Source organism: Ovis canadensis, chromosome 6 (genome assembly GCF_042477335.2).
Source record: "Ovis canadensis isolate MfBH-ARS-UI-01 breed Bighorn chromosome 6, ARS-UI_OviCan_v2, whole genome shotgun sequence".
Classification (NCBI taxonomy): domain Eukaryota; kingdom Metazoa; phylum Chordata; class Mammalia; order Artiodactyla; family Bovidae; genus Ovis; species Ovis canadensis.
This window is the reverse complement of record NC_091250.1, coordinates 78,210,185-78,226,750: the sequence shown is the minus strand read 5'-3', so window position 1 is coordinate 78,226,750 and position 16,566 is coordinate 78,210,185.

Below are 16,566 nucleotides of genomic sequence, written 5' to 3'. Positions count from 1 at the left end.
AAGTTGCTGTATGACACAGGGAGCTCAACATAGTGCTCTATGACAACTATGTGGGATGGGTTGGGGGGTTGGGACAGAGATTCAAGAAGGAAAGGACATCAGTATACTTATAGCTGATTCATTTTGCTGTACAGAAGAAACTAACCCAACATTGTAAAGAAATTATCTTCCAAGTAATAACTATTTTTAAAAAGTAAAAGAAAAATTAAAGTGGGAGAGCTGCCCATTGAGACTCTCTGGCCATATTTAGAACAATTTGAATAACAAATGACTATTTCCCTGGTGGATCAGATGGCAAAGAGTCTGCCTGAAATGCAAGAGACCCACGTCTGATTCTAGGTTGGGAGGATTCCTGGAGAAGGGAATGGCTACCCACTCCAATATTCTTGCCTGGGGAATTCCATGGGCAGAGGAGCCTGGTGGGCTATAGTCCATGGGGTTGCAAAGAGTTGGACACAACTTAGCAAATAACACTTACTTTCACTTTCATTTAGCAAATAGTCATTAGCAAATTAAAAGCCATTTACAAAAATATGAATCTGTGAATCCATACTAATATAAATGAATAAATGAGTGCTGATAAGAGAGTATTTTCTCTTGGCATAATTTCAACTAATAAATATAAAGTAAATTATAGAATTAGAAAAATCACAATATGTTATAGTAATATCAATTTACCCAAGATATATCAGTGGATGCTAAAATGAATAAAGTTTGATGTACAGTGGGAACATATACAATCTTACAATCACTCTTTACAAAATACTTATTAATCACAAAAGGACAATGAGTTATTTTACATGGAGAAACTAGACAGATGTCACTTTAATCAAATGGTTGTTAACATCACGCATAACTAGATAAATTAAAATTTTGTACCACCTAACTAGAAACAATGAAAAGAAGACAGCATTGTTTCTCTGATATTATTGCCAAAAAAATGCATAACCTGAATCTAAAAATATCAGGCAAATCCCAACTGAAGAACATTTTACAAGGTGACTGACTCTCATCTTCAAAAATTATTCACATCCGGAATGGCAAGGACAGACTGAATGACTGTTTCTGATTGAAAGACATTAAAGAAATTGTAATGTGCACTCTTGGTTTAAACTCGGGAAAACTGGTGAACTTTAAAGAGGGGCTAGAGAATTAATGATGATAATATAGCAATGTTAATTTTGATAATTGTATTGTGATTATGCAGGAGAATGTCTTTGTTTATAGGCATTATACACCAAATTATTTGGGCATAATTAATATTATACCATTTCCTAATCCTTAAATGACTAGAGGAAAACTAAATTCTTTGTGTATTCTTATAAATTTTATCTGTTTGAAATTATTTTAGAATTTCAATTATTTACTTATTTTATTAAATAATTTAATTTAATGTAATATCACAAAACCCAAAAGCTGGAGATAACCTAAAAGTCCATCAAAAGCATAAACAAGTTGTAGTGCATTTATATGACATAATACCGATAGTTAAGTAAATGTAAAGAAATACTGACGCATGTGATAATAGCGATGAATCTCATAAGCATTATGCTAAGTGAACAAAGGTAGACACAAAAGGGTAATTACAGTAAGATTTTGTGTATAAGAAATTCTAAAACATGCAAAAGTGCATATAATAATAGAAATCAGGTCTGCCTAATCCTGGAGGATGGGATAGCAGGAGGGTCTGACAGCAAATGGGCACAGCAGAACTTTTCAGAAGGATGGAAATGTGCTATGCTCATTGGGATGGTAGTTAGGCAGGTGTATACTGTTGATAAAAGTCTAAATCTGAATTTTATCATATACAATTATATCTCAGTACAGTTGACTTAAAAAAAAAAACTAAAATATTGCCAATATAAAAAAAAGCAACAAAGGAAAAACCTGTAAAACATCAATAAAAACAAAAAATTTAAAAAGCAAGTTGCAACTGTTCTCTTTGGAAGCATTTAAATAAACAGTCCTGAAAGGGTAAATTACCTGTTTATTTACTTAAATTTAATGAGCTAGCAAATGTAATAAGCTTATAAGTATTTAATTTACTTATCTTTATTTTAAGGTTATGTATTTAATAAAATCCTATTATAGAAACAAAATTTCTAAACCCAACCACTTCATTATGTAAATGTATTGAAAGTTTGCCTTATCCTAATAGCTTAGCTTAATTTTAATTATGCATTGTTGAAACAATGTTGTTGTGTTTTAACAGTAAACAATTCAGTTCGCATTATGATGGGAGCAAATGGCTTGATTGGCCATTGGTCACGGAAAGGAATTCTGTGACTTCATCATCCACATCTCCTATAAAGTTTTTGAAATATTCTATACCAAAACCTTTGACTCTGGTGTACCTGAACACACCTTATTCTATTCTAAAATTGAAAGCATTTTTAATTGCCAAAAGACTAATATCCTTTAGGAGCAATATCCCAAACATTCAAGGGGACTATGAAAGTCACTCAGCCATGTCTCTTTGCTACCCCATGTCCTGTAGCTTGCCAAGCTCCTCTGTCCATGGGATTCTCCAGGCAAGAAAACTGGAGTGGGTTGCCATTCCTTTCTTCAGGGGGTTTTCCTGACCCAGGAATGGAATCTGGGTCTCCTACATTGCATGCAGATTGTTTACCATCTACCTGCAGTGGAGATATAGGAACATATAATGTGAAATACAGAGAAAAGGGAAAATGATTTGTGTAAAGTGCATCATACAAGAGAAGCATTGCAAGGCTTTATACTAACTGGGCCTTAGATTAGGCTATAATATTCTAGCTCCTTGCAAAACGTTCCAAAGTGTCAATAAGCTGTTAAGGGCTGGTATCTTGAGAGTCTACTCATAACCCATTCCTTTTAAAAAATTATTTGCAGACTGATTATACTGGAATAAAAAAGAAAAGACATCTGTGATTTAAATATCAAAAATTATGCCCCATAATTTTGCTCCTCAGTTCATGGGTGGATTATTCAGTGTCTTTAAGAGCTATCCCTAAATTATTTAGAGGAAACTAATCTAAATTCTTCTGCCGCCTGAATTATTTAGGACATAAATGTTTTCTGTTGAATGTTTCTGTGGTCACATATTGTGTCTTGGCCCAAGTGAATAAAATTAGCTTTAATGCAATAATACAAAAGCAATATTTAGAAATAATACATGAAGTAATTGTCATTTTTTTCTTATAAAAATGATGAAGTAGATATTGGCAATAATATACATTTCTTAATTTTTTTCAGTAAAGGCTTATGCCAACAAGAAATGCTCCCCTCTCTCTCTCTCTGTCTTTCACTTATCTCTCTTTTTCCTTATATGACAGTCAATTACAATGAAAGTTTTGCAGTCAGATTTTTAGCTCATTTCTAAATCTGCCATTCCTGGTTCAGATTTCCTATTACCTATTACAATATTTTATATTAGCAATAATATTCTTACCAGTGTGGCCAGTTATCTTGCCGAAGAGAAGTTGGCAATCTGTCATTTGATGTGAAATCCAGTGCATTCTCTCTGGAGTGTAGCTTTGATTATATTGCTAAGAGATAAAGCTGTACTTTATTTGTCCCACAGGCTTAGGAACATGCTACCTTGAAGCCTCTAGAAGTCTCATTTTTGTAATTAAATTTAATTGTCTCTCATTTGCTGGCACTTATAGTAAATCTATAACCACGTGGTTTGAGTTTCAATTTTTATTTCTCTTTTCATCTTCTTATACGTTAGAAAGATGGGAGAAAGGAGAGGAGTAGTCAGGTAAACGTTCCAGAATCATAGGACAGCAGGAAAAACAAGAATGTGGAAATGACTTAATGAATCAAAAAGGGAATATGAAGGCAATAATGCCATTATTTTGCTCTTTAGAGACTCGCTTGAATTAAATTAACATATTCCTGAATTGAATAGTAGTTTGAATGTAATGAACATCCTTGGTTAGTGGTTTATAATTTCAATTAACAGAAGGCAACTTGAGACACATGAAGAGAAATAAAAATATAGCCTAGACTCATGGAGGAGGTAGAATTTGCTAGATAGACACAGATATTTTGCAGAATCCAAGTGACTCCAGGTCTCCAAAGAGACTGCAACAAGGAATTGGAAACCTGGAGTCCATAGGTTCGCACAGTCACATGACTGAAGGGCTAAGCAGCAGCAGAGCCCTCGCTGCACCCCTAACTTGCTCCTCTCTGGACTTACTTTTTATTTGTCTGTCTCCATAGAACCTTGAATATTCATTGGAAGGACTGTTGCTGAAACTAACACTCTGATACTCTGGCCACCTGATGTGAAGAGCTGACTTATTAGAAAAGACCCTGCTGCTGGGAAAGATTGAAGGCTAAAGGAGAAGGAGGCAGCAGAAGATGAGATGGTTGGATGGCATCACCGACTGAATGTACATTAATCTGAGCAAACTCCAGAAGACAATGAAAGACTGGGAAACCTGGCGTGTTGCAGTCCACGGGATCGGAAAGAGTCAGACATGACTTAGCGAATGAACAACAACAGATCAGCTTCCCAGTCCACACGGCATGCAGACTCTGGCTAGTCCAGAGTTCCCAAGGTTAGCTCTGGTATGTTCAAGAGAAGCCCAAACTCACCTAAAATTCCCTGGAAGAATATTCTTACAAACTTGTTGAGCCAAATGCCTTCCCACTATCCAAGCAACCTATCAACAAGGATTTCATTATGTGGCTTTGGGGGCTTGGGTTTTCATAGTTTTCCTTAGCAAAGGAGAGATTATTGGTTCATGAGCTGGGCAGATACTTACTATATACCCGCCATAGAAACCTGTAGCTAAACCATTGTAAAGCAAATTGTCCTTTTAGGTCATGTTCTTTAGCATTCTAAAGTACCTTACTAAAGTAAAGTAAATTTTAAAGTAATTTACCATAAACTGAGAAGAAATTATATATTTTGCCTATACAAATAGAAAATACTTTGTATGTTGAATGTTCAATTTTCTTTCTCCAATGTCTATTTTGTCAATATATTTCAGGTTTTTGTATCTGAAAAATAGTTTCCCATATTTCCCTGAAGTTGCCATTAACAACTAAGCTGGAGAGTTCACTGTCAATTTATCATGACCTATTTTCCCTTCCAAAGTCAATTCTAGGACTGTAAAGGTAAGGAATATATTCTATAATTCCCACCATCCTCTCCTTGGCCTGGTTCTGAGTTAGGACTTGCCAATGAGAAGCATTTGCAAGAGATTTGTATGAAGTGATTATTTTTCCAGAGGCAGTTTCTTTCAGATGTGTGGACAAGCATGAGACCCAGAGTCTTCCTAGGGAACCCAAGAACCACCAGCCTCGCCACTGAAACCTGAGCAGGTTGTTGGGAGCTTCCTGGAGATGCTTAAGAATTCCAGAAGCTTTCAGATGAGAACTTAACCATCTACTTGAGTTTTCAGACTGAGGTCTTAAATCGTGGCTCCCTTGACCCCAACTCTTTCAATAATTGTGTACCTCTTTAATTTATATATTAAATATTTTGTACCTAGAATACACAAAAAGCCTGTGTTCTCCATTGCACCACATCTTATAAAAAGATAATTGTAATCTGCTATCAGCTTTATTTTTCATAAGCTATAATATGTAGCATCCTCCTGAGTCCATGGTCTAACCACTCTAAAACTAAATTCAAGATCCTCAGTTGTATCATGTTCATCTTAAATAATACTTCTGCTTATCTGATCTAGAATCTAATCACTTTCACTCATGGTGAACAAAATTGTCAAATTCAGAAGTCCCACAAAACATTGCATATATTTCTTTTTAGAATAATATAATGTCATTACTTTCAAAAATATCATTTGCCCTGAATATATCTGAAAGCCTGTGGGAATGAAACTTGGCAACAGTCATAAGTTGGTCTTAAAGACGGACAGTTCAGTCAGTCATCATCAAAAAATTGCCTTCAAAACTTCTACATTTCCCTTTAATGTACTACTTTGGATGTGACTGTCAATCCAAGTGTGTCCCCTAAAAGTTTTCAGGGATAAAGTACATCGTTTTTGAAATACATTCAGAACTCCTTTGGAACACTTACTGCTGCCTATTGATAAGGTCCTTAGCATATAACACATGACTCATCTTCCCATACTTTCCTGGTACGTATTTGTTTTTATTAAAACTAGTTTTGACTGCTGAATTTGCCTTGGATATTGAATTTGTATAAAGTTCACATCAGAGCACTGGGAGGAATAAGCACAGTATAAATAAATCAAATCCAATGAATAAAGCATTAGGTGGGCTGTGCAACAGGACAGAAGTATCTGTATGTTTGTAGGAAATTCAATACAAGATGAATGGTTTGGGAAAACATGTGCACAACTAGGAAAGTGCTCCAAACAAGCAGCCCAAAGGCAGTAAGTCTTTCATTCACACACCAGTGGCCCATCCAGCTCGAGTTTCCACGGTCTGTGAAACCCAGTTGCTGAAGCTCTCTTTTCTCTTTGAAATCAAAGACACTGAATTCTACTATGAATTTCACACATTAACATAAACATGTCCACAGTTAGCTGATTATTCTCTGGGCTAGAATATATGAAAGTTACGAGATGAAGCTTATATTTAATTAAAAGATGTTGGTGAGGATAGATTCATAATTATCAAAGGTTTTCTGAAAGTCTTTCAGCAGAATCTGACACCCAGCAGTGGGCTGTGTTATATTGTTATATCCCTAGTTAGAGTTTCAAGCAAAAATTTGTCTTTCAAATGGCAGTAATTCCCTTAACTCATTTTCTTACTATAGAACAATGTCTGTTAAAGCAAACACAGGCTTCCAGGATGTGGTATGTCAAGCAGTGAAAAGTAGCAGTGCATATTTCACCACCATGCACAACCTTTCACACCATGAAAAATGTCACTATCTTTAACCCAGATCTGCAATGTTGGCAAGAGTTTGAAGATGTCTGTAAGACTGAAAAACAAAAAACTGATCATTTTGTTTCAATTACATTTAATTTTCATGTGTTGATTAATTTTACTGTTTACTATGTAGAGAAAAAACATACGAATCTAATTATGTTTCTATTTTTAACCAATTTTTCCTATATCTTAGGCAGATATACCTCAAATATTTCAAACTACTAGGGAAATGTTTTGCATATTTTCTGAATATTGTGAAGCATCATATTTTTAGAAAAAATTCTAGTTTATCACTTGGCTTTTAAGACAGCAATATGAGGAGAAAGAAAACATGAAAGAAACTAAGAAATTTCTATTCCCACATGCTGAACTAATCTTCAAAGAAGAGGAAAAGGCATAAAAAAAGAGCAATGGAGGATGATGGCAGGAGGCTGTCATCTGCTCAGAGAAAGTTGAATAAAATTTTTTTTAGAGAAGTGTTAGAACATCTTCCCTCACAAGCTGTATATAAGAGGCAACAAAAATTTCAAGAGAGCCCCTATCTACATCAGATCTCAGGAGACATTTTACTAAAAATTTACAGTCAAGTTCCTTGTCCAAAACATTGAATCACATGAGTTTGTTCAGATCTTAGAATGTCACATCTTCCATTCTATATTTGAGCTCATAATCTATAGTGCCACCCATATGCAAAAAAAAAAAAAAAATCTAGAAATACTAGTAATCTTTGTGTTAAGACTGCCTGAGCAAGGACAGATTGATAGAATGTTTTTGAGCAATATCGTGCAAATGCAGTCAGGGAAATTGTCTGGGGGAAAGTCATATTTATACTTGCCATGAATTTTTTGTTCATATTTGTTCAATGGATTGTTACTTTAGCCCATAAACGTCACTGAATAATTCAATTTAAAACCTCTTTTAAAGTTGTCAGATGAAATGTCAATACTAGTACATTCCACCAAGCAATATCTAAATCCTATGTTACTTTTTTTTTTTAACAAATACAACTAGATATTCAGTGCGAGGCCAGCCTCAGACTCAGGACCATGCTCCTACCTGTGGACTCAGGCACCAGACTTTTTCCAGTACCAGGTTGGGCCCAGGGGACCGAAGCTTCAGAGTTGCCCCTACAAAGACAGTCAGTAGGCCCACTCCTATGAATCCAGACACCAGACCCACCTACCTACTGATCCAGACAGTGCAATTCTCATAAAAATTCCAATAGCATTGCTTTTCTGAATAGAAAAAAATATATATTGATTCTAAAATTCATTTGGAGCCAAAAAACTCTGAATAGTCAAAGAAATCTTAAGCAAGAAGAAAAAAGCAGGAGGCATTATACTACCTGATTTCAAAGTATATTACCAAACTATAGTAATCAAAATAGCATGAAACAGGTATTAAAACACACACACACACACACACACACACACACACACAGACCAATGGAACACAATAGAAAGCCCAGAAATAAATCTACATATTTTGGTCAACTGATCTTCAACAAAGATGCCAAGAACACACAACGGGGAGGTGAAAATCTCTTTAATAAACAGTGCTGAGAAAATTGGATATACACATGAGGAAGAATAAAACTAGATCCTTATCTCACTCCTATACAAAATCAGCTCAAAATGAATTAAAGTTTGAAATATAAAACCTGAAAAGGTAAAACTATTATAGGATTAGAGAAAATGCTTCTTGACATTGGTTGGCAATGATTTTAAACATCTGACCCCAAAAGTACAGACAACAAGAGCAAAATTAGACAAATAGGGCAGCACCAAACCAAAAAGCTTCTGCACAGTGAGGAAATAATCAATAGAGTGAAAGGACAACCTACATAATGTGAAAAAAGATTCGCAACACACACATGTGATAAGGGCTTAATATCCAAAATACATAAGGAACTTAAGTCAACAGCAAGAAAACAAATAACCTGATTTAAAAATGAGGAAAAGATGGAATAAATGTTCATTCAAAGAAGACGTAAAATGGCCAACAGGTACAGAAAAAGGTGCTCAACATCACAAATTATTAGGAAAGTAAAAATAAAGATGAGATGTTGTCATCTCATATCTGCTAGAATGGTTATTATCAAAAAGACCAGGGATAAATTTTGCAAAGGTGTGGAGAAAAGTGAATGCTTGTGTATTATTAGTTGGAATGTAAACTGGTGTGGTTGCTATTGAAAACTGTGCTAAGATTCCTAAAATAAAAATAGAACTACCATACGACTCAGCAATGCTACTTCTGGGTACGTATCCAAAGGAAATGAAGCCAATGTCTCAAAGAGCTACCCCGTGCCCTTTTGCTCACTGCTGCATTATTTGTAGTAGCCAATATATGGAAACAACCTAAGCATCCATTGATGGATGAATGGAAAAAGAAAATTTGGTACTTATATACCATGAAATATTATTATTTAGCCTTAGAAAAAAAGAAATCTTGTCATTTGTGACAACATGGATGGACTCAGAGACTATTCTGTTCAGTGAAATGTCAGGCACAGAAAGACAAATACTACATGATCTCATTTATATCTAGAATCTAGAAAGTTTACATTTATAATTATATTGATGATGTGTATAAAAGCAGAGAGTAAAATGGTGGTGACCAGGAGCTGAGGGCTAGGAGACGTTGGTCAGAGGACACAAAGTTTCAGTAATGTAGAATGAAGATTTAATGATAGTCACTATAGTTAACAACACTATATGTATTTGAAATTTGCTAAAAACACTGGATCTTAAACGTTTTTACCATTTGTGTCAACGGGCTTTCCAATGGCTCATCAGATAAACAGTCCGCCTGAAATGCAGGGGAAAGGGGAGATGTGGGTGTGATCCCTGGGTCAGGAAGGTCCCCTGGAGGAGAGAAATGACAGCCCACTCCAGTACGCGTGCCTGAAAACTCCCATGGCCAGAGGAGACTGGCGGGCTACAGTCCACGGGGTCACAAAGATGTCATATTATATATTTGAATGTTGCTAAGAGACTGAATCTTAAATGCTTTTACTGTATACACACAAAAAGATAACTGCAAGGTGATTAAAAACAGTTAATTAGTTTGACTGTGGTAATAATTTCAAAATGCATACATATTGCAAGATATCACAAGGTACAGTGTAATTATGCACAGTTTTTTATTTGTCAGTTATACTTCATTAAGTTCAGTTCAGTTCAGTCGCTCAGTCATGTCCAACTCTTTGCAACCCCATGAACTATAGCACACCAGGCCTCCCTGTCCATCATCAATTCCATGAGGTTACTCAAACTGATGTCCATTGAGTCAGTGATGTCATCTGTCTCATCCTCTGTCATCTCCTTCTTCTCCCACCTTCAGTATTTCCCATCATGAGGGTCTTTTCAAATGAGCCAGCTCTTTACATCAGGTGGCCAAAATATTGGAGTTTCAGCTTCAACATCAGTTCTTCCAGGAATATTCAGGACTAATTTCCTTCAGGATGGACTGCTTGGATCTCCTTGCAGTCCAAGGGACTCTCGAGAGTCTTCTCCAACACCACAGTTCAAAAGCATCAATTCTTTGGTTCTCCACTTTCTTCACAGTCCAACTCTCACATCCATACATGACTACTGGAAAAACCGTAGCTTTGACTAGACGGACCTTTGTTGGCAAAGTAATGTCTCTGCTTTTCAATATGCTATCTAGGCTGGTATGGCTGAGCAACCGAACTGAACTGAACTGAACTGAGGTTGGTCATAATTTTCCTTCCAAGGAGTAAGCATCTTTTAATTCCATGGCTGTAGTCACCATCGGCAGTGATTTTGGAGCCCAAAAAAATAAAGTCTGACACTGTTTCCACTGTTTCCCCATCTATTTCCCATGAAGTGATGGGACCAGATGCCACGATCTTCGTTTTCTGAATGTTGAGCTTTAAGCCAGCTTTTTCACTCTCCTCTTTCACTTTCATCAAGAGGCTTTTTAGTTCTTCTTCACTTTCTCCCATAAGGGTGGTATCATCAGCATATCTGAGGTTATTGATATTTCTCCTGGCAATCTTGATTCCAGCTTGTGCTTCCTTCAGCCCAGCTTTTCTCATGATTTACTCTGCATATAAGTTAAATAAGCAGGGTGACAATATACAGCCTTGATGTACTTCTTTCCCTATTTGGAACCAGTCTGTGGTTCCATCTCCAGTTCTAACTGTTGCTTCCTGGCCTGCATGCAGATTTCTCAGGAAGCAGATTAGGTGGTCTGGTATTCCCATCTCTTTCAGAATTTTTCACAGTTTATTGTGATCCACACAGTCAAAGGCTTTGGCATAGTCAATGAAGCAGAAATAGGTGTTTTCTGAAACTCTTGTTTTCTTGATGATTCAGCGGATGTTGGCAATTTCATCTCTGGCTCCTTATATTTCATTAGTGCTGGGAAGTAAGGATGATTGAAATTTACACAGTTCGTGTAGATATAGGTGAAAAGTTCTGAAGGAAACATCAAAGTGTGTATTTATGGTAATTTCTTTTTCCTATTGTCCATTGTTTTACAAAAAGCTACAATAACCATGTATAAATGTAATATTCAGAAGTAAGTTTATATATATATCAAAAACACTCCTACTACTAAGATATTTGAAAAGAAAAATGTGCTGGCATCAACCTACTGTAACATTACTTTAATTTTTCCAATTACGCAGGTCAACCTCTTCCTAACTATCATGGAGTTAGTAAGGAGCAAATATCTCTCACATAACCTCAGATTTTCCAGAATTCTGGATGGGGAGATCCTGTTTCCGAGCATCCGCTGACCATTTAAATCTTCAATCCATTTTGCTTATTTGATTATTCCACTAATGGCATCGTCTTCATAATCACAGGTCACTGGTGAAGGAAGATACATCCTACACATTTTGACAACTAGTATTTGTCACTTTTTACTGGGATACACTTACTAATCCAGATTCCCACTAATCCAGGCCACAGTAGAGGAATCAAATCTATACATTTTTTAAATTCACACTCTCATTCCTAGGCGCTTTTCTCCAAAGCATAGTGATAAACTAGCTTAATGTTAAAACAAAACTTTCTCATCAGCTACAGGATATGCTGGAAAATATTTCCACCAAGAACCTATACATTTTTTATTCTAACCCAGGTTCAGTTCAGTTCAATTCAGTCACTCAGTCATGTCCGACTCTTTGCAACCCCATGAATCGCAGCATGCCAGGCCTCCCTATCCATCACCAACTCCCGGAGTTCACTCAGACTCACGTCCGAGTCAGTGATGCCATCCAGCCATCTCATCCTCGGTCATCCCCTTCTCCTCCTGCCTCCAATCCCTCCCAGCATCAAAGTCTTTTCCAATGAGTCAACTCTTCACATGAGGTGGCCAAAGTACTAGAGTTTCAGCTTTAGCATCATTCCTTCCAAAGAAATCCCAGGGCTGATCTCCTTCAGAACGGACTGGTTGGATCTCCTTGCAGTCCAAGGGACTCAAGAGTCTTCTCCAAAACCACAGTTCAAAAGCATCAATTCTTCAGAGCTCAGCCTTCTTCACAGTCCAACTCTCACATCCATACATGACTACTGGAAAAACCATAGCCTTGACTAGATGGACCTTGGTTGGCAGAGTAATGTCTCTGCTTTTGAATATGCTATCTAGGTTGCTCATAACTTTTCTTCCAAGGAGTAAGCATCTTTTAATTTCATGGCTGCAATCACCATCTGCAATGCAAAAAAGCAAAATCGCTGTCTGGGGAAGCCTTACAAATAGCTGTGAAAAGAAGAGAAGCAAAAAGCAAAGGAGAAAAGGAAAGATATAAGCATCTGAATGCAGAGTTCCAAAGAATAGCAAGGAGAGATAAGAAAGCCTTCTTCAGTGATCAATGCAAAGAAATAGAGGAAAATAACAGAATAGGAAAGACTAGAGATCTCTTCAAGAAAATTAGAGATACCAAGGGAACATTTCATGCAAAGATGGGCTTGATAAAGGACAGAAATGGTCTGGACCTAACAGAAGCAGAAGATGTTAAGAAGAGATGGCAAGAATACGCAGAAGAACTGTACAAAAAGGATCTTCACGACCCAGATAATCACGATGGTGTGATCACTCATCTAGAGCCAGACATCCTGGAATGTGAAGTCAAGTGGGCCTGAGAAAGCATCACTACGAACAAAGCTAGTGGAGGTGATGGAATTCCAGTTGAGCTGTTTCAAATCCTGACAGATGATGCTGTGAAAATGCTGCACTCAATATGCCAGCAAATTTGGAAAACTCGGCAGTGGCCACAGGACTGGAAAAGGTCAGTTTTCATTCCAATTCCAAAGAAAGGCAATGCCAAGGAATGCTCAAACTACCACACAATTGCACTCATCTCACACGCGAGTAAACTAATGCTCAAAATTCTCCAAGCCAGGCTTCAGCAATACGTGAACCATGAACTTCCACATGTTCAAGCTGGTTTTAGAAAAGGCAGAGGAACCAGAGATCAAATTGCCAACATCCGCTGGATGATGGAAAAAGCAAGAGAGTTCCAGAAAAACATCTATTTCTGCTTTATTGACTCTGCCAAAGCCTTTGACTGTGTGGATCACAATAAACTGTGGACAATTCTGAAAGAGGTGGGAATACCAGACCACCTAACCAGCCTCTTGAGAAATCTGTATGCAGGCCAGGAAGCAACAGTTAGAACTGGACATGGAACAACAGACTGGTTCCAAATAGGAAAAAGAGTGTTTCAAGGCTGTATATTGTCACCCTGCTTATTTAACCCAAGTTACCCCTAGATATCTGACTGAACTGGAGTAGGAATGAAGCTGACCCAAAGATAGAGACAAAATCTGACATGGTTTTCATATGAAGCTAAATTTAAATATGGACTCAGTTATAAAGGTAGTTACTAACTCCATATTCTAGAAAATAGTAGGGGAAGGTAAAGAGGTGGAGAGAATACAGAGGTTAGCTGATACTTGTAATGAAAAATGTAGAGATAATGGGGAAGTGAGACTGTGTGGATCACTACTCTCATTTCTACAACTGGTCATAAAACATGGTTTATATTGACAGATTTCTTCCTCATTTTATTTCACGTTAAGTCTCCCTCGGTCAACACATAGTGGGCTGGGTTCTTTTCCTGGGAGAATGATCCAAACCTATATTTCCAGGTTATCTTACCTTAGGATCGCTCTGCTTTTATTGTGAGACTAGCAACTTCCATTGACCTTTATCACTGACTGTGGCAGCTGGGGGAGGTGTCTGAGAAACTGCCCGGTCCCAGACAGCCTCCTGCCTACACACTTCGTATAGCACCAACTACTTTCCATTGACGAACAAGACCAATCAATCAAACAGTAACACTTTTTTCTGTAGATCTGATGTCATCCAAAGCCAGAAATGACCTTATCAATGTCTCGACTTTCATTTCCACAAACTGTTATTTTGGCTCCCAATGAAAGCATTCCTTCTTTGAATACTAGGATATTGATAGCCTGACATCATGGGGACAAAAAAACAAAAATATTTGGAGCCAAAATATAACAGTAATATTGAGAGGATTCATCCCTGTTGGTTCCCAGATTAATATATTCTGATTATGCAAAAACCAGTCCCATACCGGAAAAGGCAATGGCACCCCACTCCAGTACTCTTGCCTGGAAAATCCCATGGATGGAGGAGCCTGGTAGGCTGCGTCCATGGGGTCGCAAAGAGTCGGACACAACTGAGTAACTTAGCAGCAGCGGTCCTGTACACTGTCTTTGGGGAAGAGTGTATATTAGACTCTAACTGCTTAAATTTTTACTTCCCAATTTCCTTACTTCTTTTAATATCCAATTATTGTCTTTTACCAAACCAGTCTTTCTTGGAATAGATAACTTGACTGCAAAGACATCCATTGCTTACAGGATGAAAACAAAGCCCTGTGCTTTCAAAGATTTTACAGTGTTCCCAATCTCTAATCCAGTGTGGCAGGTACTAAAAAGTACACAAGTACTTTATGCATGTTAATTTAATACTCTTAATAACTCTGTGAGTTAGGTATTCGTGTTATTCCCATTTCATAAATAAGAAAATTTAGGCACAGAATGTACAAGAAACTTGCCTAAAGTCACACAGTTGGTAAAGGGCAGAACTGGGATTCAAAACCAAGTCGTCTGAATCCAGAGCCTGTGCTCCTAACCGCAGTGACATACTGGGATCATCATTTTCTTTAGGATCACGTAGAACCTGTGATGGATGTTTGCCAACCTCCAAGCATTGTTGCTAAGTACCTCGTTTTCCACTTGCTTGAGTTCAGAGCTGGGCATGATTTTCCAGCCATCTTTACATGTAGAAATTCTAGATATTATTAAAGACACTGCTTTAAGCTAAGCCCCCCAAGAATTCTCCCATGTTCAAATATTCTGTCCTTTGGAGCATCTCATACTATTTAGTGTCTTTACCAGACATCTGAGAACCAACAACCTACATTGAGCAGAGTGTGTGTTCTATTTAACTGTAACCTGTCTTACAACCACATCATGCCAGGGACAAAGTCACATCATAGTCATTTTGTAGCCCTCACAATGCCTGGCACATTTCTTAACTGAGAGTCCCACTTTTAGTTTTGATTCCAGAAACTCAGAGAGTTTTGACAATTACTTATCACAATAACATTGTTAACAAATTTAAATATTTTATTCAGAGACTTCTACTTTATAAAAAGGCTCAAAGATCCTCCCCAATTTCCATTTCTGAAAACATAAAAGGAGAAGAAAATGGCAGAGGACACATTTGGTGGGGGTACCATACTGCTATAACTATTCACATATTTATAACAGCAAAGCATTCATACCAACTCTGAAAAAAATATACAGAGTACAGACAACTTCACCTTAGGGAAGAATGTTCTGAAATACAGAGAGATTTCTCTTTCCTGTGAATACACGCTACAATATTTCCTAGCCAGAAAACAAAAATGTGACAGAAAATATATTGACAATTCTTGTTTCCAGGCAAAACCTACCATAGACAGGAAACCACTCAAAACAGATCTCTAAAGGTCAAAGCAAATATGTACACTTCACAGCGATGAGTGGCATCTGGTCTCCCAGGAAACTGCACCTTAGATCTGGCACCTGTGCTTCTCCTTAGGGCTTTTCAGGCTTCACATCTTCGTCCATGAAATGCAAAGCAACACACAAAAATATACAATACTCAAAACAGGGACCAAAGCAATCAGAAATTATTTTATTTTTAAAAAGTTTAAAAGATCTCTATTTTCCATTAGTCGTAACATTTTTCTTTTATTGTATAAAATAGTCACTATATCTAGCACCATTTTCTAGATAATACAAATATTTTGCTTTCTAGCTGATCTGTCTTTTTGGTTTTTTTTAGCTGATCTTATCTTTTAGATGCTCAGATAACATTGATATTAATATTTTTCTAACAAGTGGATGGAAAGAAAAGGTTTAAGATCACAGAAAATAGAAAGGAAAAAAGTAAATACTTAGCACAGAATGCTAAATGAGGCATGTGCTGTGTCAAGAATCAATACAGATTTTTCTAGATATTAATTAGTAGTAAGACTAGGTTTCACATATGTTTTGTTACACATAAGCAAAGATTTCAGGATGTCTTATATTCTTCTCTAAAAGCTGTATTCCTTTTAAAGTCACCTTGCTACTGAATCATAGATTTTTAGTTTTCCAGTGTGTTCTGTACTATTTTTAATGGAAAAGTTCAAAAGTTCAGAATAGGGCCAGAATGAAAAGTTTC